The sequence below is a fragment of the Vipera berus genome (genome assembly GCF_964194415.1).
Source record: "Vipera berus genome assembly, chromosome: 3".
Taxonomy (NCBI): domain Eukaryota; kingdom Metazoa; phylum Chordata; class Lepidosauria; order Squamata; family Viperidae; genus Vipera; species Vipera berus.
Window position 1 is genome coordinate 49,690,808 of NC_138204.1, and position 24,569 is coordinate 49,715,376.

General features: G+C 39.7%; 1 protein-coding gene across 4 annotated transcripts in view; it reads right to left on the reverse strand.

Moving 5' to 3' along the window:
• The window catches only part of PACSIN1 (protein kinase C and casein kinase substrate in neurons 1), a 49,818-nt gene extending 25,282 nt beyond the window's left edge, over positions 1-24,536 (reverse strand). The window contains exon 1 of one of the 4 annotated variants that reach the window (XM_081322457.1): positions 24,471-24,536. The gene's annotated coding sequence lies outside the window, so the exon portion shown is untranslated. Of the gene's footprint in view, positions 1-23,994; positions 24,072-24,470 lie in introns of those variants that run through there. The other 3 variants (XM_081322460.1, XM_081322456.1, XM_081322459.1) reach the window with 3 other exon arrangements.
• Between the last annotated feature and the right edge of the window lie 33 nt (positions 24,537-24,569).

Below are 24,569 nucleotides of genomic sequence, written 5' to 3' on the forward strand. Positions count from 1 at the left end.
ATTGCTGGTATAAATTAATATTCATTTGGCAACCATAGATAGCTTTTTTCCTTGTGTAACACCTATCAAAATACTGTAGCAAGGATTAGGCCTCTTAGTTCACAGACAATGCAGCTTTAGTTCATGATACAAACCAACACCTTTTTTTTTATTTTGCTATAATAAAGCATGCATAAAAAAGTAATTTTGCTGGATAGTAGCAAAAGGAACTAACCTCACCTGGCAGGCAGACAAGAGAAGCCAGTTCTGGCAAAGATGTGCTGAAGCACTTTTTTAATCAATAAACATTTGCTGAAAGTGTCAATTGCTTGCAGAGAATAGGTGGCATTTTAGAAAGTCATGGAATACGTGCCTTTATCATTAGGAGAAGGGAAGAAAAACTACGCTGCACAAAAAATGAAACTACTGCAGGACTGAAAGGCATAATATCTTCCCAAACAAGAAATGTGGAGCTGTCCCCACCTTGTCATCCCCAGCTAGCATGGTCATATAACAACACTGATCTTGTTTAACACATTAGCATCTTATGTATCTTTCATGTTTTTGATCAAAAATACATAGCAAAACACACAACAAAATAATGAAATCAACAATTTGAATGAATTTTTTTTTAAATAGTAATAAATTCTCTTAAACATTACTATGCTCCCTTTATCCTGTGGAAATGGCTGCTAGAAAAATAGTGATGCCACTGTGTTATAGGAAGCAGAAAGAATTCTATTTCATGAATACTAATGATACCTACAAGTGACGGTATTGTATGCTTCAACACAAATTCTCTCTCTTTCTTCCTCCACCCCATGATAATTTAAATTTGGGTAATCTACTGCCCAACATATTTTACTTTACAAGAAATCCATTAGCTTAATGCCAGAGAAAATGCCACATACTTCCTTGTACAGAAAGCTAGGACTGAACTCCTGTTCCCTTACTGCCTGAAATGCTTGGAATTGCCTCTCAGAATAATTTTTAAGATAGCTGTCCCTTCTCAAAAGCACATTTTAAGAAACATTTGGGCAAAACTTGAGTTTCTGATTACACTCAGTGAAGCCTAATCCAACTATAAGTATATGCAACTGAAATACCAATATATTTTTGCCTCTGCATCCATCCTCTTCCTTTCTTGAATTTCTTGTCTTTACATTTAAACAGAAAACTCTATGGGCGTGCATAGAAATGGTGCAGATGGATAATTTTAGACATGAGTTACAATCTCTTTTTTAGAAAGCCCTTACTTTACTTACTTCCAACCAGCCCTATTGCATTTACAGAGCCCTGTGTTCCTTTTCCTGCCCTGATATAACCCCACTGCAGGATTTGTCCTGCTATACAAGGTAAAATGTTATTGACAGCTGTGTTAATCAATAAATCTTGTCCTAATGTGGAAGGACACATTATAAATACAGTTGTAAACCTTTTCTGGGAGCTGAAATCCACATATCTTAAAGTTGCCAAGTTCGAAAAACACTGCATTAAGGTCTCCCTTAATTCCTGCTAAACTCCTGAATCATGTCCATATAGTCTTTTTTCTTTTTGCAATATAGAAGTAATTCTCTACTGATTTCTTTTATGGATGTTTTAAACTTCCCAGCCTACTTTATAACCCTGAGACTGGGATCTTCCATCCTATTTAGATTTGGAGACCAAAATCACCTAGGCGCTGCCACGTGCGAGGCACAAGTGGTATTCAATATTCTCTAACATTTTTTTTAGTAGAGAGATGATAAAGGATTTCCCCAAATTTCTCAATTAGAAGAAATTTATTTTCCAACAAGTTTTAAAGAAGTGATTTTCTGTCGCAATGACAGCAGAAAAGATCGATGGAGAGTTCTCTTACACAAGAGAAGCCAAGAAAGCTTTAGACATGGTGCTCTCTTAAGCTTTCTTTTGATGAAAACTCTTTAATTTCAAACACATGGACAGACCGGACCATAGTTTCAGCTGAGAAATTGTGAGCATGCTATGTCAACCCAAGTTCAAAAAACATCAGAGAGTTTCTGGAAGCCTGGCACTCAGACAAATCAGCCATCAATAGGTATATAAAGATAAACAACATCTGCATATCACTCTGAAGAGACAAAAAGCCAAAAGGGCAACAAAAAGTCCGAAACATGTCCCAACCAGCAATCAACATCCAAAGGAGCAGCTATTAACACCAATTAATACTAGACCAACAATCAAGAAGTAAACAATATCCCAATCAAGGAACAACCAATGCAGACAAACAAACTAATGGTAAACAACAGTCTAATCAAGGAATCACCAAGACTACTTCCCCTAACACTGACAGGGCAGGCCACAAGAAAATAATAATAATTTTTAAAAAAGAGCAAACCCCACTCCCTTCTAGTACTGATGATGTTACCAAATTTGGTAATGTAACATCTGCAAGAAAACTACCAACCTCAGGTAGCACTAATGACCCCACAGTTCAACCCTGACTTACAAATATTATCTTCTATAAGCTTCACATTCCTGGAGAGGTAACCGTGCAGTAGTATGCAAAATATGTGGACACCACCAAATTCCCTATGCTAGATTATCCATCTCTGTTCAGGATGGAATGTAATCAGTATGTCAACCTACACTTATTTAAACATCTGTTTGAGGGCCAATTTATCCAGCCACCAAATTTACAATAGTTGCAACTGCCCATTGAGTTTTCCAAAATGGTTGATATAATAAAAGCAGCTACCCTGTACTCTCTAGTTTACAATCTAAAAAGACAGTTTGTGAAACATGCTTTTATGACAGTGACATCTCCTGAATAGTGTTAGAAGAGGAAAGCAATGCAATCCAGGCCAGATTGGCCTCTCAAGTGATGACCTCATACATTTCTGTTGATGGTGCTGGACATGGGTCCTGACCACAGTGGCCTATTTGCTTTGTCAAGGTTCTTTCGAAACAATTGTTCCCTGCAGAGGAACCCAGCAGTACTCCTCCAGCAGTAACTACTGCCCTGCTGTGATTTGATAGAGCTTGGGCCATGTTTCCCTCAAGGATAAGCTGGCAAATAACACTGCCTACAATGTCTCATCCACCTCAGAAACATAAGAGCATCAATTCAAATAAAAATCAGCTGCGTATGTGCTTTCAACCATCTGTGCATAAAGAGTACAGAGGAAAGGGAAACAGAGAATTTGTACTAAAAAAAATAGGATGACAACTTTAAGCGCAGGGGACTGAGCTGTATATGTAGACCTATGAATATTTAGGTGGCCAGTTTAGGAGGCACACCCATGTATGCCCCTGCACAGCCCATCTTATTAAAGAAAATGTTCTATGCTCTTCCAGGATAGCTGTGCGCTTGGTTTTTGATGAACTAACAGATCGTTTACTGGTTTTATTTAAACTTTACAAGCCTTTTTTTCCCCTTCCAAAATCCCTCATCTTACAATGTTGCCTGTTTAGATACAAAGCTAAAAAAGAAACAGTAGCAAAACAACCATTTAAATAAGCATATAAGAGTTTGCACAGAATATATTCATCCACAGCCTCAACTTGTGTTCTTTTATCAGAAGAATATCAAAGAAGAGAATTAGAATGAAATGATCATGGATGGAATGTGATTTTCTTTTTATCTGCATATTTATAGTTTATAGTTTATAGTTTATTTGATTTATATACCGCCCTTCTCCTTGGTGGGACTCAGGGCGGTTCACAGGGCATACATAAGAAACACTATACAAAAATTAAAAAGAATTAAATCCATGCCCAATTAAAACAGAAGTACAGATTAAAAACAATTAAAAGCCCATAATCCCCCATCAGGCCAGACCAGCTAATTCGAACAGATGGGTCTTCAGGCCCCGACGGAAAGTTCGAAGGTCTGGTGCCATCCGGAGCTCCACCGGCAATTGATTCCATAAAGCCGGAGCCCCCACAGAGAAGGCCCTCCCCCTGGGGGCCACCAGTCGACATTCCCTGACTGGCGGCACCCTGAGGAGGCCCTCTCTGTGGGAACGCACAGGGCGGAGGGGAGTCGATGCCGGCAGCAGGTGGTCCCTGAGGTAACCCGGACCCATGCCATGTAGGGCCTTAAAGATCGTGACCAACACCTTGAACCTCACCCGAAAGACAACTGGTAACCAATGCAGCTCGCGGAGCAAAGGTGTAACATGGGAGTACCGGGAAACTCCCAAGACAACTCTCGCGGCCGCATTCTGTACCAGTTGGAGCCTCCGAGTGGTCTTCAAGGGAAGCCCCATGTAGAGAGCATTACAGTAGTCAAGGCGAGAGGTCACGAGCGCATGAGTGACTGTACACAGGGCATCCCGGTTCAGATAGGGCCGCAACTGGCGCACCAGGCGAACCTGGGCGAAAGCCCCCCTAGTCACGGCCACTATATGCTCTTCCAAAGTAAGCCGTGAATCTAGAAGGACTCCCAAGTTGCGAGCCCTATCCACGGGGGGTAAGAGCTCACCCCCCATAGAAAGAGATGGAACATTTGGAATGTCCCGGGATGCCGGAATGCACAGCCACTCAGTCTTGTCAGGGTTGAGCTGAAGTCTGTTCCTCCCCATCCAGACCCGAACCGCCTCCAGGCAACGGGACATCACGGCGAGGGCATCACTGGGGTGGTTTGGGGTCGAAAAGAAAAGTTGGGTATCATCGGCATACTGATGATACCCAACTCCAAAACCACGAATGATCTCACCCAGCGGTTTCATATAGATGTTGAACAGGAGAGGCGAGAGAACCGACCCCTGAGGAACTCCACAAACGAGAGACCTAGGGGCCGATCTCTGCCCCCCTGCCAACACCGACTCCGAGCGTCCCAGGAGATAGGAGGAGAACCACTGAAGAACTGTGCCTCCCACTCCCAATCCCCTGAGACGCCGCAGCAAGATACCATGGTCGATGGTATCGAAAGCCGCTGAGAGGTCTAATAGGACTAGGACAGAGGAATGTCCCCTATCCCGCGCCCTCCAGAGATCATTCACCAGAGCGACCAATGCCGTCTCCGTGCTGTACCCGGGCCTGAAACCCGATTGGTAGGGGTCCAGATAATCCGCTTCATCCAGGACCAGAGGGAGCTGATGCGCCACCACACTCTCAACAACCTTCGCAAGAAAGCGAAGGTTGGAGACTGGACGAAAGTTGTTCAAAACGGCTGGGTCCAGGGCAGGCTTCTTGAGGAGAGGTCTCACCACCGCCTCCTTCAAGACGGTGGGGAAATAACCCTCACTCAAAGAAGCAGATATAACCGCCTGGAGCCAGCCTCGTGTCCTCTCCCTAGCTGCATAAACCAGCCAGGAAGGGCACGGGTCCAACAAACATGTGGAGGAGCTCAGCCTCCCCATAATCCTGTCCACTTCATCAGGGGTCACAGAATCAAACTCTTCCCAGATAACATTGACAAGACCGCCCGTGTCCTGATCGCCTGACTCTGCCCAGCTGGAGTCCAAACCGGTCCGAATCCGAGCGATTTTATCCGACAGATGATGACTAAATTCCTCGGCACGACCTTGCAAGGGATCCTCCCTCACCTCCTGATTGAGAAGTGAGCGAGTCACCCTAAACAAGGCGGCCGGGCGATTATCTGCGGACGCGATGAGGGTGGAGAAGTAATTACACCTCGCCACCCTCATCGCTGCGAGATAAGACCTAATATAGGTTCTTAACCGCAACCGGTCGGGTTCGGATCGGCTAGACCTCCAGCAGCTCTCTAGGCCCCGTTTCCATATTTGCATATTTGTAAGAAATGTTTGTCTTTGCCTATATAGATGGATCATTTCAATATAGCATCAGCTAGGGCAAGCTATCCTTTCTTTATAGAGAGAGGGAACATACAAGGTGGACACTAGTAGTGCCAAGTTTGGATTACAGCTTCCATCAACTTGCTATTGTACATATGGACATCCCCAGTATAGATATATAGAGATAGGATCTAATTCATGTACAGTAATGTCAGAGCAATTCCAAGCTCAGGGGCTCACCAACAGTTTCACTCACCAAATCTGAAAGTGACTTACATTTATTCTCATTACAGCTGACCTTGAAGCATTAAGAAGCCCCAGGGCTCTCTCCAGCTGACCAATTAGAGACAATGGCACTGGAGCAGACAATGTCAACACTGTTGTTGCCCATATGAGAATCAATGCAGTTGATATAATGATAAAAGCTGACAATCTTCTGCATCCTCCTTCTCTTGCTCAATGAATGATTCCACTCTTCAAAACAGAATAACAATGCTAAAAGTTAATAAATGTGTGTATCGGGGTGGGGTGGAGATTGGGATATTCCAGCCAATAGAAAAATGGGTCATCTCATCATTATACAGAGTTCTACTATTTCCAGCTGGGAAATGAAACATTTCCAATTTATGTTGTATCACAGCTAAGCTGGAAATAAATCATCTTTGCTGCCCAAGAAGAACAATGATGTGGAATCAGAGGGGTAAGATGCCAATGTAGTAGAGACAACAAAGCTCTATGTGGAAATGGTCCCAGGCGTATAACTAACTGATCCTTTTCTTAGATACCAACTGGGTTCCTATCAGGATTAATTTTGCTTTACATATAATCTTCACCACTTAAAAAGTTGCATTCAATATCTGTAACAAAACAATCCCTGTTTTTAATCTTGTAAAGTATAGAATAGATCAACAGCAAATGTGACTTCCTACATTTCTATCTCAGTGATTATATAGTCAGATGATACAATGGCAAGAAAATTGCATCACAATTTGTATTACCAGGCAGAAATTTGTACTACCTGGGATCACCTTAAGTACACTGTCAAAGCTGACTCAGCTTCATTGTTGCCTGCCCCTGGTTTTGGCTTGCAATTTGCCAAACAGAAAAGGGAGGGGGTTTTTTGGGTAAATTCTTAGGGAGGGGGGAGGAATGCATGAGAGGCTTCTGCTGCTTGAGAAGAGTTACCCACCAAGGTCAAGTTGCTCAACTATTCAAACGGCACAGACTGTTTTCATGAAACAAAAGAACTGAGTTTAATTGGTGGGCAATGGACCTGTGGGTGGCCCAGAGAACAAAAGGGATTTTTTTTTTCACTTATGTCGGTTCCGAGGGAAAACCTCAGAACTGACTTTGCTTCTGCTGTATCTAGATGGATCTTTCAATACAGTTTTACTCTTGGTGAACCCTTTGGAGCAGGAGTTCCTTTTTTAGAATGTGCCAAGTGGGAAGGTTGATAACTAATTTGTAACTGAATATTCACACATTCATCTGAGCCATCAATAAGTCAAAAGCTGTTTACAAGCAAGAATTCTTTAGAAAACTGGAAGCAATATCGCAGAACTTATAAATACCCACATATTTAGCACTTCAAGCTATACATGAGAAGATGGATTAAATTACTCTATTTGTACTTAAGTAATAGACTTAAGTGCAAAGTATGTGTCCAATCACTTGGCCAATAAAGAATTCTAATTCTAGACATACACTTATGAAGATATGTAAAATTATTTAAGAATATGGAAGGATGACAATTTATTTATAAATGTAGCCTTTTAGGGAAATTATAATATTGCCAACTCCCCCTCTCTCTAAGCATTAGACTTCCTTTGAAGATCTTTTAAAATTTAGCATACCAATGACATGGGCTAGACTTTGTATAACTGTATATGCTCAGTTCTCTTCAGTTATCATGTCATTTAGCTACATGCATGTGTGAATCAGCTCTGCAGTACTATTTTCAAAAGTATATTTTAAGACAGATGTCCAAACTATTTATTTATAAAATTTATAGGCTACCCATCTTGCCTCTGTTACTAGCTGTTACAACATAGCTGTTGCTAGCAGTCTTGTTTCCCCTCCCCAAATATATACTCTAATAGATGCATATTCAGGAATGCAGGCTCCTCATTTTATTGTCTGATTTATAGAAAATGCCCAACACTGGTCACATCTTTCTAACAGAAAAAGAAATGCTTAGTGCTATCAAAGCAACCTAAATAAAGTTGGCTGCCTGATAGGAAACAGCAGTCTGAAGATGGACAGCAGAGAATGAAAGAGGTTCTTGCATTGCTGTGAAGGATATGGTGGTAGATTCCATAAGATTTTAAACCTTTAAATTGGAAATATTGGTAAATATGGAAAATCTTTAGCTTCTAGACAGATGTTACATAAGGAATGAAAATTTGCTCCCATGCTGACTCATTCTTTCCAAAATGGGTTACCTTTCACTTTCTCCTTTTTTCTATGCACAATATAACTGTTTGTATAATCAAATCCATCAATTACTTTCCTCAACAGGGAAAGGCTATTGATAAAGTGTCCAGTGCTGACTGAGAACTTCGAAATTCCTCTGTTTGGACATAAAGATGACAGAGCAGGCAGGAACTGAAAGCAGAAGACTGTCCTATTAACAGGAAATATTGTATCACTCAATCAATACCTCTGTAGAATGAATACACAGTACTTTGAGAGGGAATGTAGCCTTTCATAATCCAAAATAAGCCTGCATGCACAAAGGAAACATCAGAATCACATCCAGAAGTTCCTAGCATGCTCACTGGCACGAAGAGAAATATTTGAATAGTTTTCTGTATCAGGCATCCTCCAGTGTGTTTTATTTAAAATGCTTAGAATTGCTAGCTGGTATGGCCTCACTCTTTCCATCCTTCTTTATTTATTTATTTATTTTGTTACATTTATATACCGCCCTTTCCCGAAGGACTCAGGGCGGTTTACAGGGTAATTAAAAAACAAAGATACAAAAGTTGAAAACAGATTAAAAAAAATTATATTCGTCCCTGCATAAATAAAACCCCAGTTAAAATTAAGATTAAAGCTAAAATTAGAATTCTCAGCCTGGGCCAGAGAGCTCGAAGAGCCAGGTCTTCAGGTCCCGGAGGAATGAACGGAGGTCGGGGGCAGTCCTCAGTTCCACTGGCAGCTGGTTCCAAAGGGCAGGCGCACCCACTGAGAAGGCCCTATCCCTGGGTGTCGTCCGCCGGCAATCTCTTACCGGTGGCACCCTGAGAAGACCCTCCCTGTGGGAGCGCACTGGACAAAGGGAACTTGATGCCGGCAGCATTCTTCATATATAGAAGATGGTGTTTTGTATCAGAAAACCTCTTCTATCTCAGTCTAGAGGAGGAGTGTCAAACTCGCCACATCATGACGTATCGCGACTTTATTTTCCTTGCCGGAGCTGGGGTGGGTGCAGTTTCGGCATGATGCATCCGGCCCATGGGCTGTCAGTTTGACACCCTTGGTCTAGACTCCAGAGCCATAACTGAGCACCTTGGAAAATCCAGTCAGTTCATGGAATAAAGGTGAAGTGTTGGTTTAATGATAACCTACAATATTTCAACTATTATCATGCACTAAAAATTTCAAGACCAGCGCCTTCCTTTCTGGAAGCAGGGATGGAGCATAAACTAAAGCCCAGAACACAGTAGCAACAGACAAAAATCTTAGCTTTTATTTTGAACTTAAGAGGCATGAATGTTATGACTTGGGGTGGCAGACTTTGCTCTCTTCTCAGCAAAATTGTAACTTGCACCTTGTTATTGCCACATTCATGCATGAGCTTTGTACTCTTCAAGTGCTTTGAATGTACAGTACTATGACGCTAGATGGCATCTCTCTTTTCAAGAAAGCTCACAGGGGAGACAGAGGCCTCCATGCTCTCTCTATGAATTCCTTCTTTACTTTCAAATGATAGAAAGGCAGCTGGGAGGAATGATTATGCAGCTGTGTTGGAATGATGCAATCTTTCTTTTTGCCTTGCCTTCTCCCACAGGTCAAACATATTGATGAGCCCCAGGGCTTTAGTTAAATATAGGGTAGGCTTCCCATATTGGGTAGGATACCACTCAATATCCTGAGGGGGGTGGTTTGATGAAACCAGAGATGACAATGTATAGGCAAGCTCAGCTCCACTGAAGTCACAGGGCCTTTTCTTCTTAGCTACTTAAGGACTCAGGCATCAAGAGAAAAAAACTGTTTAGGAAACACAATGATATCAGTGTAATCTCAGTGTAAGTACTTAGGCTAATTTGAACAAAGATGGCATCTGTTACTTTAGAATGGTTTTACTCTAATCTTGTTTGACTGAAGTATAAAAAGTTCAATTTTCTCCTTAGTTGTCCATTCAACTTTCTTATCAACATAATTTATTTAATCTAGAACCAACTTTCCTATGATTCATAGGTAGATTTTTTAACATGTAGAACTCAATATATAGACTAAAATAGGGAAATAATATCTATTTTCCGTATTTCATTGCTGACAGTACCCAGAACCAGCCATTATTTTGCGACAGAAAAACCCTTCTTATTGCTTTTTCCCTCCTGTTTGTGATATATATATTCAAGATGGACAGCATTTAATATTTTATTGTTATGTATAAGTAGGGGTGTGGGTCTATACATATGTTGTTTATAGTATGTTTTAGGTATGTGTCATGTATGTGTTTCATTTTGAGGGCGGGCAACTAAATTTCATTTTTGATGTGTGCCGTTGTGCCCACAGTAAAAAAAAATGGCAATAAAGATTATCTTATCTTCCTAACTGTATACAATGGAAGCTAAGTACATGGATGCACTCCCCACACTGATCTTAAGCCTGGTTTTATGTTTCATTTGACACAATCAAATAGTCCCAATTAATGTTGTGCTCTCCATGGCTTTCTGTGGTGACTGTATGGACTGAAGAGCTCTGAAAAAAAATCCTATTCTTGCCATTAAAACAAATTGTGCTAAAATATCAACACCATTCAAAAGTGTAGGTAACCGATAAGAAGAGATAGAATCCTGAATAGAGGTAGAGCTTGTGTCATACCAACGCAAAAAAGGAGAGGGAAAGAGAAGGACTCTGCTTCCTTAAATGGCTGCAAGAAAAATTTGAAGGACAGGTTCAGGAAAAGATTGTGAAATATATAACTGAGGGATATTTGCACATCCTGATCATCTTTTGAATAAATGCAAAACTGACATACTTCATCCAAGAAAATTTCACTGCATTTTTCTTTCCCTTTGAAAGAAAATTGAAAACTAGCTCTCTTTCAGCAAATTAAATCAGATTTATCAACAGGAGATGCTTGTTAAAGTAGTTGTGGTTGAAGATTAAGGAGCACCTGCTTGGGAATTCTGCTTTTTAAACTCCCCATCATTTCAAAGCCCATCTTACATTTCTGCCTGAAGATACGATTGTGTCTCTAACTTCAGTTTCAACAGAAAGAAAGCAAAACCTCCATCACAATAAGACCCTCAATTTCCCTTATTTGCATATAGTATGAGTCAGGCATGCTGGGGGTGTCAGGGTGTATGAGAGAGATAGACAAGAGATGCTTTGCAAGAGGGAAGCAATGGAGGGTGAAAATTCTAGCACTTAGTCATCCCTGTTCTGTGCTTGAGGTCCTTAAGGCAGTTGCAAGAGCTGCACCAGGAGACATCATTTTGGCATAATGTAATGTTTGTTTTCATTCATCTAAGCTCTGATCGCAAATCAGCTGAATTTAACAGTTACTGACATTCTAGTAGACTTGGGGCTTTGCTAAGGGCAAAGTGCAGATTGCTGCAGCAAAACAAATGGGAGAACTAGTCTCTTGATTTAAGGAACAGTGAGAAATCATTCTGCTGGTTGGAAGGAAACTATATTCCCAAACTGGATTTAAGCATTTGTTGAATGGATAAAGGGAAACTATTTGAACCAATTTTTTTTGATGAAAATTACAATTTTGATTTCTATCTTTTAAAATTGCTTAAACATGAACAAAGGTGTTTCAGAAACAAATTAATTCTGCCTTGAAGGCACATAACCATGTCCTCTTTTAAAATCTAGTGCTTTGATTAAGGGATGAGTACTTCTGGATTCCTTGAAATTGGCTCGAATTATCTACACTTCACTTATTCACTTAGGTTAAATGTACATGTTGACATAAAGTAGCTATCGTGATGATGGTTTTGCTCCAACTTATGTCAGCATCATGATGATGGTTTTGCTCCAAATGACGTCACTCATGGGAAAGATCAGTGAACAAAAGAATGCACAATATGTCTCAATGTCAAATAATATTTCAGAGCTAGGGTCAGAGTCAATAGGGTCCTTTTTCTAAAATAGAAAAATATGGATTGTTGAGTAACATTCATTATACAGAATTTTTCAAGATCTGATTTGTCTAAGATCATAATGTAGAATATTCCATTTGGTTGACAACACAGTGGCAGCTTCTTCTGATGTCGTTTTCCAGGGTTTTTTTGTAGCTAATAACGATGTAACGCCCATTTGTGAGAGACGCTGGGGCTTGGCGGAGAAGGGGAAAGGCTGGCACACACTTCTCTGCTGGACAAAGGCTCTGGCACCCAAGGCAGTGCAGGAGGCGAGCACGGGGATTGCAAGCATGGCGCCTGGTAGTTGCACTGACCTGGCCCACTCCAGTGTTTAGGAAATGTTGCTGAAAATATAGAGAGCACACGGGGTGCCATCCAGACTGGGATGAAACAAAGCCTGCAGGGACACGATAGATCTCGCATTCTTCCACACGCTCCCATCCTTCCTGCAAAAACACTTTTCCAAAGCGGACAGAAGCATATGTAAGAATGTGAAATCTAAGGAAAACAGCTTTGCACCAACATCTTGAGCTCTGGAGAACTTCCAAAAATAAGTGAGTGATCAGTGATGGGTAGGGAGGAGCATGGGGAATGTGGTGGGCTACAAAGCAGGCCTAGTGCCTGCAGAGACCTGGCAGGCAGGATGAGGGGAAAATAAGAAGGGAGCATGTTGCAGCGTCTCTGTGGTCAATCATAAGGGCAACATACATAACTTTGGGACTAGGTTATAAGTACTTTTGGTGGGGATGTTGTAAGTTTGAACTGTTGCTAAGTAAACTGTTGTAACTCGAGGACTACCTATACTGTGTTACCACATGGCTCAAAAGAATGCAGGAAGGGATCTCTGTTCTATGGAATTTTGTTAACTTTACAATTCCTATTTGTTTCTAAACTGAGAAATTTGAATTTAACTTTTGCCAAAATGCCCCAAATTTTTAAATCTCTTATTCTTTGACAAGGAATATGCATCAATATTCCATGTAAATTTTGTAGGGAGTTTAGAAACTAATCTTCAGTTAATCATTTCTATTGAATAAAAAGCTCACATATTTGCATATGGTCATTGATTTCAAATTAATATTCATTATACTGTGAACTCCCCAGATCTTGGAAAATTGCCATGAACACAGAATAGTATATAGAATCAGGTGCTCAGTTGACCAAATAGCAACAAAATCAAATGCACTTTTTAAAGCCAGCTGTATTCTCATTAGTGACTGTTCAGGCATTACACTGCTTGAATTTTCACATATATGTAGGAAAATTATGGTTAGACTTTGCCTTTCATTTTTAGCTACCTTTACATTTCAGTCACTTGATGTAGTGCTCCTTGGATGAAGAAACAATTACAATATACTTTGTTAAAATTCATTATTTGTCATCTAACCTGCAAATTTTGATTTTGATGTTATGAGTAACTACAAACCAAGGTGTGCCATCTCAGATATACCAGACCATTATTAAGTTTATAGTAGGATACAGTGTTTAAATTGTGAGATGTTTAGGAGCTGTTTTCATTTTATGAGTTTTTGCACAGAATTAGCATAGCTCATAAACATGTGCTTAGTCCTGAGGAAATGGATTGAGTGATCAGTGGTAGGAACTCCACCACTTGCAGGCTTGATTCAGGCCCCGCCTACGTGTGCCTCTCCAGGGGGGGCACCTTTAAAGAGGAGTGGGAGTCCATCTCCAGATGAGCCCCTTCTAATTGAAACAAGACACAACAATTGTCTAGTCAATCTTCTCTTTATTTTATTGATTTGATTCACTTCAGGTACTGGCTGACTTCAGATTCATTCTGAGCAGCTCATAAAATGATCGAGATAAAATGCAATGCAAAACAGAAAAAGATGGAGACCAAGATGGCAAATCTGGCCAATAACACCAATACATCAATGTATCTAACAAGACACTCTAATCATCATAGCTCAGGGTCTGGGAGCACAGCCAGGTTTTGAAAGCCTTCTGGAACAACGTCAGTATGGGAGCACATGGCTCTCAAGGGAACCTCATTCCAGAAGCTGCTAGAGAGAAGGCACTATGTGGGTTCTGACAGATGTCATTGTTTAGTCAAAGGAACTAGGAACAAGAAAAACTTGGCAGATGGTACCAGCCAGGCAGACACCATAGGAGACATGCAGTCCCTCAGACAACCAGTTCCTATGTCATGGATGGCATTATAGCTCATAGCCAGCACCTTCAATCACAAGTGGAAGTGCAAGGGAATATGCAAAGTAGTAGTGTCACATAGACACATCCAGGCATGTTTGTCTTTGCTCATTCTGTTGCATTCTCGATCACGTAAAGTTTCTGAGTGGTCCTCAAAGGCAGCATTTCTTTTAAGGGAAGGTTGTTAAAAAAGTGGTGTCTGAAACTTAGAAAAGATCCACCCTATCTATAAGACTGTTAGAAGTGACAGTCGAAGATTTGTGGTTTCTGCTCAGACTTGCAAGATTCTGACAATAAAGTACAATTAGCTTAGTGGTCATACTTTCTGTTTGGTTTACCTGGGAAGGCTTAACAATGAGGGAGGAGAAGTCAACTAACAGTTCACTCCCCTGTGGTGTGCCACAAGGGTTGTTTCCCCGCCACTCTTTAATACCTACATGAAGCCACAAGGAAAGATTATCCATCAGTTTGAAATGAGGTTTCATTAATATTTTTCCCCAAAACTTTTAAAGGTAGTTGAGGGGTGAGATTGCCAGACTTTTAATCCAGGAGTGAGCCTATATTTGAGCAAAATGTGGCTTTGGAGTGGATATTAACAGATTTTACAGCCATAAGGTTTTCTTGACTTCCACAATACTGAAGTGGTAGATATTTATTTAAATAGTTGAATTGTTATTGAAATGGCAACACACACACACACAAAAAAAAGTAATTTGCCTTAATAGATACATGAAGATGCTCATCCTACTTTATCCTGAACTTCAACTGCAAAGTAAAGAAAGGAAATACACCTGACTTTTTAAACCACTGAACAATCCAGTAATTGAAATTATTATATAGTCAGGAAAACTGAAATTGAGCGATTGCTGATTATAAGAAAAACCATTCTGAGTTAAATTAAAGATGCATCATATCTAGCAATGGGAAGACCACCTACTCTATACAGTATAAGTTTATACACATCCAAGCCAGTTGGATAACTTTGAGTCACTCCCCCTCTCTCAGCCCAACCCACCTCACAGACTTTTTGCACAAAAAATAGAAATATGTTTGATGCGTTGAGTTATTTATAAAAGTAATAAAGGGTTGATAAAAACAGTTAAATAAATCATCCCTCAAATATTTTGCATCCACTGGTGTTGAGGGATTTACAGCCTTGAATAGAAATAACATCCAAAAGATTCTTCACTATCCACCAATTTCAGTCTTTGTTAATTAGATTATACCAAAAATATCCTCCAAAGTACATCAGCTACATAAATTTACTAACAGAAAAAAAATCACTCAAAACAGTTCTAAATTATTATTGTGCATACCTGCTAGATCCCATTTGGTTGTGTTACAAGGGCCCAACCCGAGCTGACAGTATATTAATGAGGAAAGGAGTGGGTACGCTTATTCCATAGAAGCAATTGTCTTTCAGTCATGACTAAATTCAAATTTCAGTGTAATCTGGAAAAAGATTCTTGCGATATTCAGAATAAAATTGTGGTCACTGTCATAGAACGTTAATATTATATATCAGGGGTGATCCATCAAAGAAGATGTTTTACTTTGGAATTCTTGAAATATATATTAAAATCCAGGAACCAAGAAATTCACTTTTTTTTGTAATACAAATATTCTGATTCTGATTACTGGATCTAAAGAAGGGCTTATTCATTGGTTTACATTTTCATGTTGATTCTTTGAATATCTACTTTCAATCCCTGTTTGATTCTTTCCACTGCCTGGAGAATTGGAAGTATTTTTCTTCTCTGACTTCAGCACAAGCACTTTAAGCTAGAAATACTTATTATTGTATAAGTACTTATGTATTTTAATGTTACATTGCACACCAGGGCTTTAAGAATTCATTTTAAAATAAAATAATTCTTGCTGATGAGCTCTGTTTTCTTAATTGCTTAGACCATAGCTTCATGCAAATGCTTTTAAGCTGTAACCTCTTTTTTAAAAAAAATGTCAAAAGCCAAAGCATATATGTTATTTAAAAATCCACAGAAAATGATAAACAAGTATTTAGCTAGCAAACAAACCTGGAAAATGAATTATGGCCACAGCAGTGAGACATGGAATGCAGATTTTGTTATAAATAGCATTTTCTGATAGGATGGAAAAATAGTTTTAAATTCTCCTAAGACTGAATCCTTCAAGTTTGTAGAATTCAATTTACCTCTGAAAAATGCTGCTGTTGTTAGCAAATGATGCAATTGTAAAGGCTGCCATTAAGTTGTATCTAGTAGATGGTATTTGTCTCTTAGCATAGAATATGATAAAAATACATCCTCATCATTTAACAGTTGATTTAAGGTCAATGTCCCCATTTCCACCCATTTTTTAATATCATCATCTTTTTCTCAATTGTTAAAGTTGGGTTTTCCTATTTGTTTATGTATTTGCATCCCACTTTTATTATTTTTACAAATAACTCAAGGCGTTAAACATATCCAACACTTCCTCCTCCATCTATAAAGTCAGTTTAGCACGGGAAAAATTGTGTCAAATCTTATTTCATTAGAAGTTCCATCCCACAGTTTCCTAACTGAAATAATTGTTTCTAAACATATAGAGTTGTAGTATATTTAGATCCTACTGCTCTTCATCCATCCAAAGGTAGCATATATGTATATCTCAAAGTTGCCCAAATCATAACATTAACACCAATTGCTGGCTACCAATATATAAAAATTGACAATAGGTAAAAGTGATGTTATAAGCTCAGATTCAGAAAGCTGAATCTTCCTTCATTAATTGGTAATTGCATTTTCTGTAAAGAAATTCTTGGAATTAAAGAAGTCCATAGAAATTTTTTAAACAATCTATGTTCTGAAAATCCTTGCCAGACATATAAACTGGAATTCCTCTTGTAATATAAATTAATCTGGGGATAATATTCATTTTGCAAGCATTCACCCTTTCCCCAAAAGGTAAGATTTAATAACTCCCATCTATCAAAATCTGAAGAAATCTCAGTATATATTACATGTTGCTGACTGAGTTAGATCCTTTAGTATCTAGATATTTAATGGATTCAGTAGAAATGAGAACTGATATTCCTTAAATGGATGGGTAACAAAATTTTCACCTATAGGAACAAGTTCTGATTTGGATTGAGTCAAACTGCCAGCCCGTGGGCCCGATTCGTCATGCGGAAGCTGCGCCCACCCCATTGCCGGCAATGGCAAAACTGTCCCGATACGTTGCGTTACAACAGGTGACGTCACGAGTTTGACATGTCTGTGATATTGCTAAAGGCATCTATCTTTTGATCAACACTGGGCCGGTAGTGTGAGGCTTAAAAATAAACAAAAAAATGTCATCTGCAAATAAGACCATTTTGTGTTCATCTGAATTATGCATTCCCCCGTGTACCTTTATTTGTGAGGGGAGAGGAACTTCTCTGCTTTTAGCCTACTAGCCTTACTAGATGCGCAAATTGGCCAACATACGTTGTACTCTATCTCCCTGTCAGAATAAGATTGCTGATTTCAAAAACAGATTCCAGTGGCTTATTATATAAATTAAGATTAAGGACCTAACTGAAGATTCAAAGCAGTGGGAGAAAAGGAAGAGAAAAATATGAATACTTCATTTTGTAGCTAAACTTCCAACTACAAATACATATTCTCCTTCTCTCTCTCCCTCCCTCCCTCTCTCTCTCTCTCTCTCTCTCTCTCTCACACACACACACACACACACACACACACACTCAGCCAAGGCAGAACAAAATAGATCAACACAGATTAAAAAATCAGCTTGGATCCATCCACAATGCTGATTTTTTTTAATAAAAGAACTTCATTCACATCTAGCTCCACATTTCTTTAGATAGTTAACTTCTTCTGATTCTCCCACCTTCTTCTCTAGGCTAATAAGTTATTCTTACCTGGCAGGAGTCAGATGGAGATACTGTATTCTGGAGATGGAAAGGAAACAACAAAAGGCAAAACAGAGCTGGCCCCATCCCTCTTTTAAAATTCATCAGCGAAAAATGGAAAGTTTCCTGCTCCTGGTCAGAGTCTGAGTCTCACTAGACTGTGCTGGTTCTGCCCACTATCTAGCTTGTCAGATTTAGATTTAACTCTTTTGCATCTGAATTTCTTGAGGTGTTTTCTTTCCCTTCATTGCATTAGACTTTATATTAAGCCCTGCAGAATTAGACATGGAACCTGTCTAATCAACATAATTTTCCAAAGTTTGCACGTGTATAAAGAAGCATGAAGCCAAAAGCAGTCTTCTCTGGATTTTTCCCCTTGATCACAGATATGTGGAGGTACATAAGATATATGCTACATTTGTTGCTCATGATTAATGGCAGCTATTAGACCTTAAGTTGATGTCACTTTTTAAAATCATGTAATCTCAAAATTAAAGGTCCATTTTTTATTTTGACTACTATCCTTTGAGATAAATTAAGCTGAGACATAGTGATTTTGAGTTGAAAATCAACTAATTTTGATCTTTTCTGAGCATGAATTAGAGCCAAATTCTTTTTGATCAAAATATTTACATAATGTATTACATGTTTATCTTTAAACATCATCATTATATCAAGAATCACATTCTGGAAGTGCATTTTTAAAAAATCATTCTGAAATATTCCAAGGACGCATCTGCACTTACTGCTTAAACTGTCCAAGCTGGCATACTGTGTCAACAATTTGCAGATATCAGCCCAGAAAGCAGGTTGACTTAGCCTTCCATCCTTCCAAGGTTGGTGAAATGAGTACTCAGATTGCTAGGGGCAAAATGCTGACACAGTAAACCATCCAGAGAGTGCTGTAAATCACTATTGCGCGGTATATTGCTATTGCTATAGCAGGCCACTATGCTCTCCCATTGGATAATTCACCTGCTGTGCCCTCCCATCTTTCCTTCCAGGAAAGTAATTGTCAATATATTAATTGGCACATTAAACATAGTAATATAACATAACAACATAACAACATAACATAACAACATGTAACTAAAAACAATTTAAGTGGATTTATGTACACAAAGTTAAGGTAACAAATGCACCTTCATGAAGACATAACAAGCATTTTAAAACACCTTCTTACTATCCTTATGGTTTATTATGTATTTTAGAACTTTATTATGAATACTAATTAACAGAATAAATGATAATAGCACTTGTCTTGTAAATGGTATGCTGTTGGTTGCCAGCCTGTTCTGACAACAGGATAACCAGGCGGTGTGCATAAGCCCCCACACTTGTATTTATGGTGCCATGAAACACTAAATTTCCTGCTTCAGCCCCCATTCAGCTAATGAGTGAAATAAGATATTAGAGCCAATTTGCTTTTAAGCATCAGCAACTGCTATGCTTGGTCCTGTATAGGTATTTTTGTGTACTACAGTTCTCAACCAAGGTAATTCAAATCCTGTGCCAAGAAGTCTAATGCTATTACTGGTATTTGTAGTAAACAAGCATAATACATATTTCTACATACATTTTTGTCTCAATAATTCATGAACAAAAATGCTATATTTTTTTATTTTTATTTTAATTCCATTTATATCCCGCCCTTCTCCAAAGACTCAGGGCGGCTTACAAGCTTAGCAGTAGCCTTCATTCTATGTATATGCCTGCTTATTAGGGCTTTCACACACACCCCCAAGCGGCATTATTACAAAGTCAGCTTAATTGCCCCCAACAATCTGGGTCCTCATTTTACCTACCTCAGAAGGATGGAAGGCTGAGTCAACCTTGAGCCTGGTGGGATGCGAACCTGCACTAATTGCAGGCAGCTGGTGTTACTTAAGGAGGCATTAGCCCACTGCTCCACCAAGGCTCTGTAGGTACAAATGCCAAGGTCCTACAGATGACCAAAAGTCCTACTGAACTTCTGTAAGCTTTTATATCAAAATATATTTTTAAAAAGTTAAAAAGTCACAAGGGGTGCTGAAGAGGAGAGTTTCAGAATTGACACAACCTGCTTAGATGTTATTATTCAATTTTTCTTGAATACCTTACTAGTTAAAGCTCACTAACACTAGGGGAGGACATTGTTTGCCCTTTTACCTCAGGCACCAAAATGTTTTGGCCTCAGATCAATTATGGTTCTTAGGAAAAGATGTACCATCATGGTTAAAAGGTTGTGCAATGAATCAGGTAATTTCTGTAATCTTAAAGCAGGTGGCTCTTTTTCAACCTTGGTCCTAAGATCTTTATTATGAAGGAAAATAATTGTCATGAAATCATAGCCTGATTTCTGCTTTGAATAAACAAAGAATTTGTAGCTAGCATAACAGAATGTGTGAATCTATTCCAGACCTCCTTTCAGGACTGCTGAAAGCATTACAATCAAACTATGTATGTGAATGCTTGCAGGTGATATATAATGGCAGTTTAATTTTTAATTAATTATAAGGGCACAATAAATTAAGTATTCTTATTCAAATATATATCCATAAAGATGGTTAAGCAGTCACCACAGTAGAAAAAGCTGTCGGTTATTTAGAGTTTATATGTCACTGTGCAACTGGCCTCAAAAAGCAATATGGATCTCACCATAGGTTAAGGAAGCTATCTATTCAAAATGGCTGATCATAATTTAATATCTTAAGTTCTCTTTTATTGGTTAGCAGTCATTGGACCTTAACAGAGTAGGTTTGCCATGTACATCATAAAAGAGAAAATATAAGCAACATGAAAATGTGTCAAAAAGATATTCTTTTTGATAAGGGTATTTATTTATGAAATTTATAGGCCACCCCAATATTTTATAACTCTGGGCAATACTACACATTACACAGTATTATATAATTACAGTTTCTGCTTTTCAGATGATCTAACTTTCTGTGATTCCTTATTTCTTGTCTATCATTTATCCTTCCATACAGAGGAAAAGATGGAATTTGGGGACAATGCTGATTGCTTTAAGCTAATCTTTTTTTTCTTTTCCTTTTCAGCATTCTGGATGCAAAATAACTCCAATAAAACTTGAAGCTATCCTCTATTTCCTTTATCTATGTGTTCTCATTCCTTCTGGGGTATGGAGCAAAGACGAAAACTTGCAAAAACCAGTATTGTTTACCAATTTTGAATAATAAAAACTGATTTTTTTTAAAAAAAATCATCAGTAGGTGATTGCCTAAATAGCAAAATAGTTGCCATTGAAAGATTTTCTCAGTTAGTGAAACCTGATGGACAAAGGACAATGTAGCAGAAGAATATGTAGCTATTGCATTTGTGTTCTTCCATGACAAGACCTCAGGTACATACCTATCGTCATAACACATAACTTATTATCAATCCTCCTTAGCCACATTAATGCAGAGATAAAACATTGCAATCTCCCTGGAACTTGCATTTGGACAAGCCCCAATGCAGCATTTGGAAAAGAAAACATGCATTTTCCTCATTATTTGCATTATTTGCATTATACATAGAATGAAGGCTACTGCTAAGCTTGTAAGCCGCCCTGAGTCTTCGGAGAAGGGCGGGATATAAATGGAATTAAAATAAAAATAAAAATAAATAAATTATGGCATATACAGTATTCTTTCCCCACTTTGAAGATTGGGAGAGTAATAACCAAAAATGAGAAAACTAGAATGACATTCCAAATGATCTCTCCACATTCTGTTCCACATAGATCTCTAAAATATTTTCATTACTGCACTTCATTCTATTTTATGTACAGCACATCCCTTCCTAGGGGAGCTTACAATAATGGCAAAGTTGAATTTCTGAAATATCTTGATATCTTCAGCTGATTTCATTAACAATTGATGAAACAGAATACTGAATCTGTTGCATTTATTCATATACAGGATCAATGCAAAGAGTTGTTTCAGGGTGCTATTTGTGCCAAAGAAATCCTATTGACATGTCCTAATTTGTAGGACTTGTTGTCTGTTGTGTAAGAACTTACAAAATGATGTTTGGAGGAAGACAATTGTCATGTGGGAGGGGGAAGCAAGCTAATATAAAAGAAATGTATTTACTAGGTATGAAGACAAGAAACCCAAGAAGAGAACTGATTACTGGATAGAATGTAGCCAGGGCTGCAGGCAAAGTCAGACAACATTAAGTTCAAAATGGAGTGTGTGCTATGTATTAAGGACAACATATCAGTTCAAATAATCCTGATTTCTAATTTTTTATAGTTTTTATAAAGGAGCAAAGGAATACGATTCTCTGACTGCATTAGGTGCATCAGTGATGACTAGAAAATGGTGTTTAAGATTACAGCTCAAAAATCCAGAAAAATGATGCAACTGAAAAAAATGGGCATCAAAGGGTCAATTTATATGGTCATTTGGGCACACAATCATCAACATAATGCTGCTGGATTAGCTTTCGCCTTATGGTGGTCAGTTCATGCCCTAATCCACCCAAGTAAATAATGGTCACATTTTGATCACCATTACTATCAAACTTACAAACATTGTTATAATTTTAGAAACACAATGCCAATATGACTTCAAAATATTCCTAACAGCCCTGCATGAATCAACCTACAAGAAGGCATAAAGACAGACAAGGGATCTTGATTTCAGATTATGTATCTAAGAATGCTATATAATACGAGACACAGTCCATCTTTTTTACGTTTGCTCTTTCCTTTAAACTGATAAGCCTAGATTTTAAAGTCTCTTTTTAATCACAGGGCATATTTAATCATAATCCCAGATTGTTGTTTGAGAGAAGGGACAGCTCTGATGTTTACCCATAGGTTTTTCTCTAAGAAAACCATTCATTACACTAGACCTTCCCAACCTGGTGCCCACCAGATGCAATGGGATTGCAGTTGGCAAAATTCCTAGCCAGCATGGAAGTTTTAGGCGATGCAGTTCTAAGACACCTGGAGGGCATCTTGCTGGACCCTATGTAGCAAGAAGCATAGCTTAGCTAAAAAGAATTTGGCATATCCTGTGCCCTAGGCCTCCCCGCATCTTGCTTCCTTCTATGTTCACACTGACTTCCAAATTCCTAGATTAATAATGGCAGAATTGCAGATCCCTAAAATAACACTCAAATGATAGATAAAAGCCTTGATTTCCCCTGCTGCTAATTTTAATTGGCTGCTCTAGTAATATCAATTTCAAAAGGGAGGTTGAAAGGTGGATGAAAACAGACAAGATGATTGTTCTCCCCCCCTCCCAAATAGTTATATTCTTCTTTTTTGAACAACAACAACAACAACAACAAACCTAAACAGAATGCCCTCTCCTTTCTGGAGACTCTTTGGGCATCATGGTGATGAAGCACAGCAAACAGCCCAACCTCACTTAAAAGAAAACCAACCAACCATTAAAAACAAAAAAAAGCCACCAATCCCACCATAAAAAAGCGATGCAATTTCTCCTCAAGAGGGAATGATGCAGACAGACACCTAAAGCCTGAAAGGTCAGTCTCACTGCGTCACCACAGTTGGAAAATACCCAGAGGGAGGTGATTTTGTTTGCCTGTTTGCCCCACGCAGGCAGCCAGTTCTGCAGCCCTCGAATCAATCGATCAAAGTCTATATGTAGGGTGGAAAGAAACAACCCCTTCGGCCACACACTCCCCTCTCCTTCCTCATCAGGGGACAGTGTTGTAATCCAAACTCATTTCAGCCCAGATTCTTGTCGGACAGAGCAAGACACACCTGCTCGTTGCGGGATGCAGCCCAGGCCAAGTGCAATGCCAGGAGGAATGGGATAATAACATTAGCAGCACTAATTACTTAACAACAAGGCTGCGACGATCTTAAGAAAGAAGGGGACAAGCACTTGTGAAGCACAACAAGTTCCCCACTAGTGCCAGCTACAGGACCCCCCGACTGTCTCGCAGACGCGCCCTTATTCCTTACACGACGTCCAGACTGTGGCTCCCTCCTTTCCAGCCTCGATCCACCGGGAGCGGGGGACGGTCGGGGTGGGTGGGGGGGAGGAACGAGAGGGAAGATGCCGAAGGTCCGCCCCGGGCACGTCCTTGCTGCATTTCTTTCTTTTTTTTACCAGGGAGGGAGGAGGGCTTACCTGCGGGGGCCCGTCGGTTTCTTCCGGCGAAGCTGCGGCTAAAGCTGCTACTTCGCAAAGACTGCGGGCAAATCGCTCCCCTCTCCCATCCCTCCTCCTCCTCCTTCTCCGACCGGCCGGCCGCCAACCTCTTTTTTGCTGGTTTCTATGGCAACTGGGTAATGCTCAGCGCAGCCTGCCTGCGGGGACCGTCGCCCCCGCCCGCTACCCCAGCGCGCGCGTGCGCGCCCGCCCACGGACACCCGAGCCCCGTCTAGGCCCGGGGAGTGGGGGGGGGGGGTGTGGGAGCGCGCCAGGCGAAACTTACCTGCTCGCGGGTGGCGGCGGCGGCGGCAGCAGCTGGCAGCCCCACTCGAATCCTCCCCAGATTTTCTCCTCCTCCCCTCGCGATCTCGTGACACGCGCG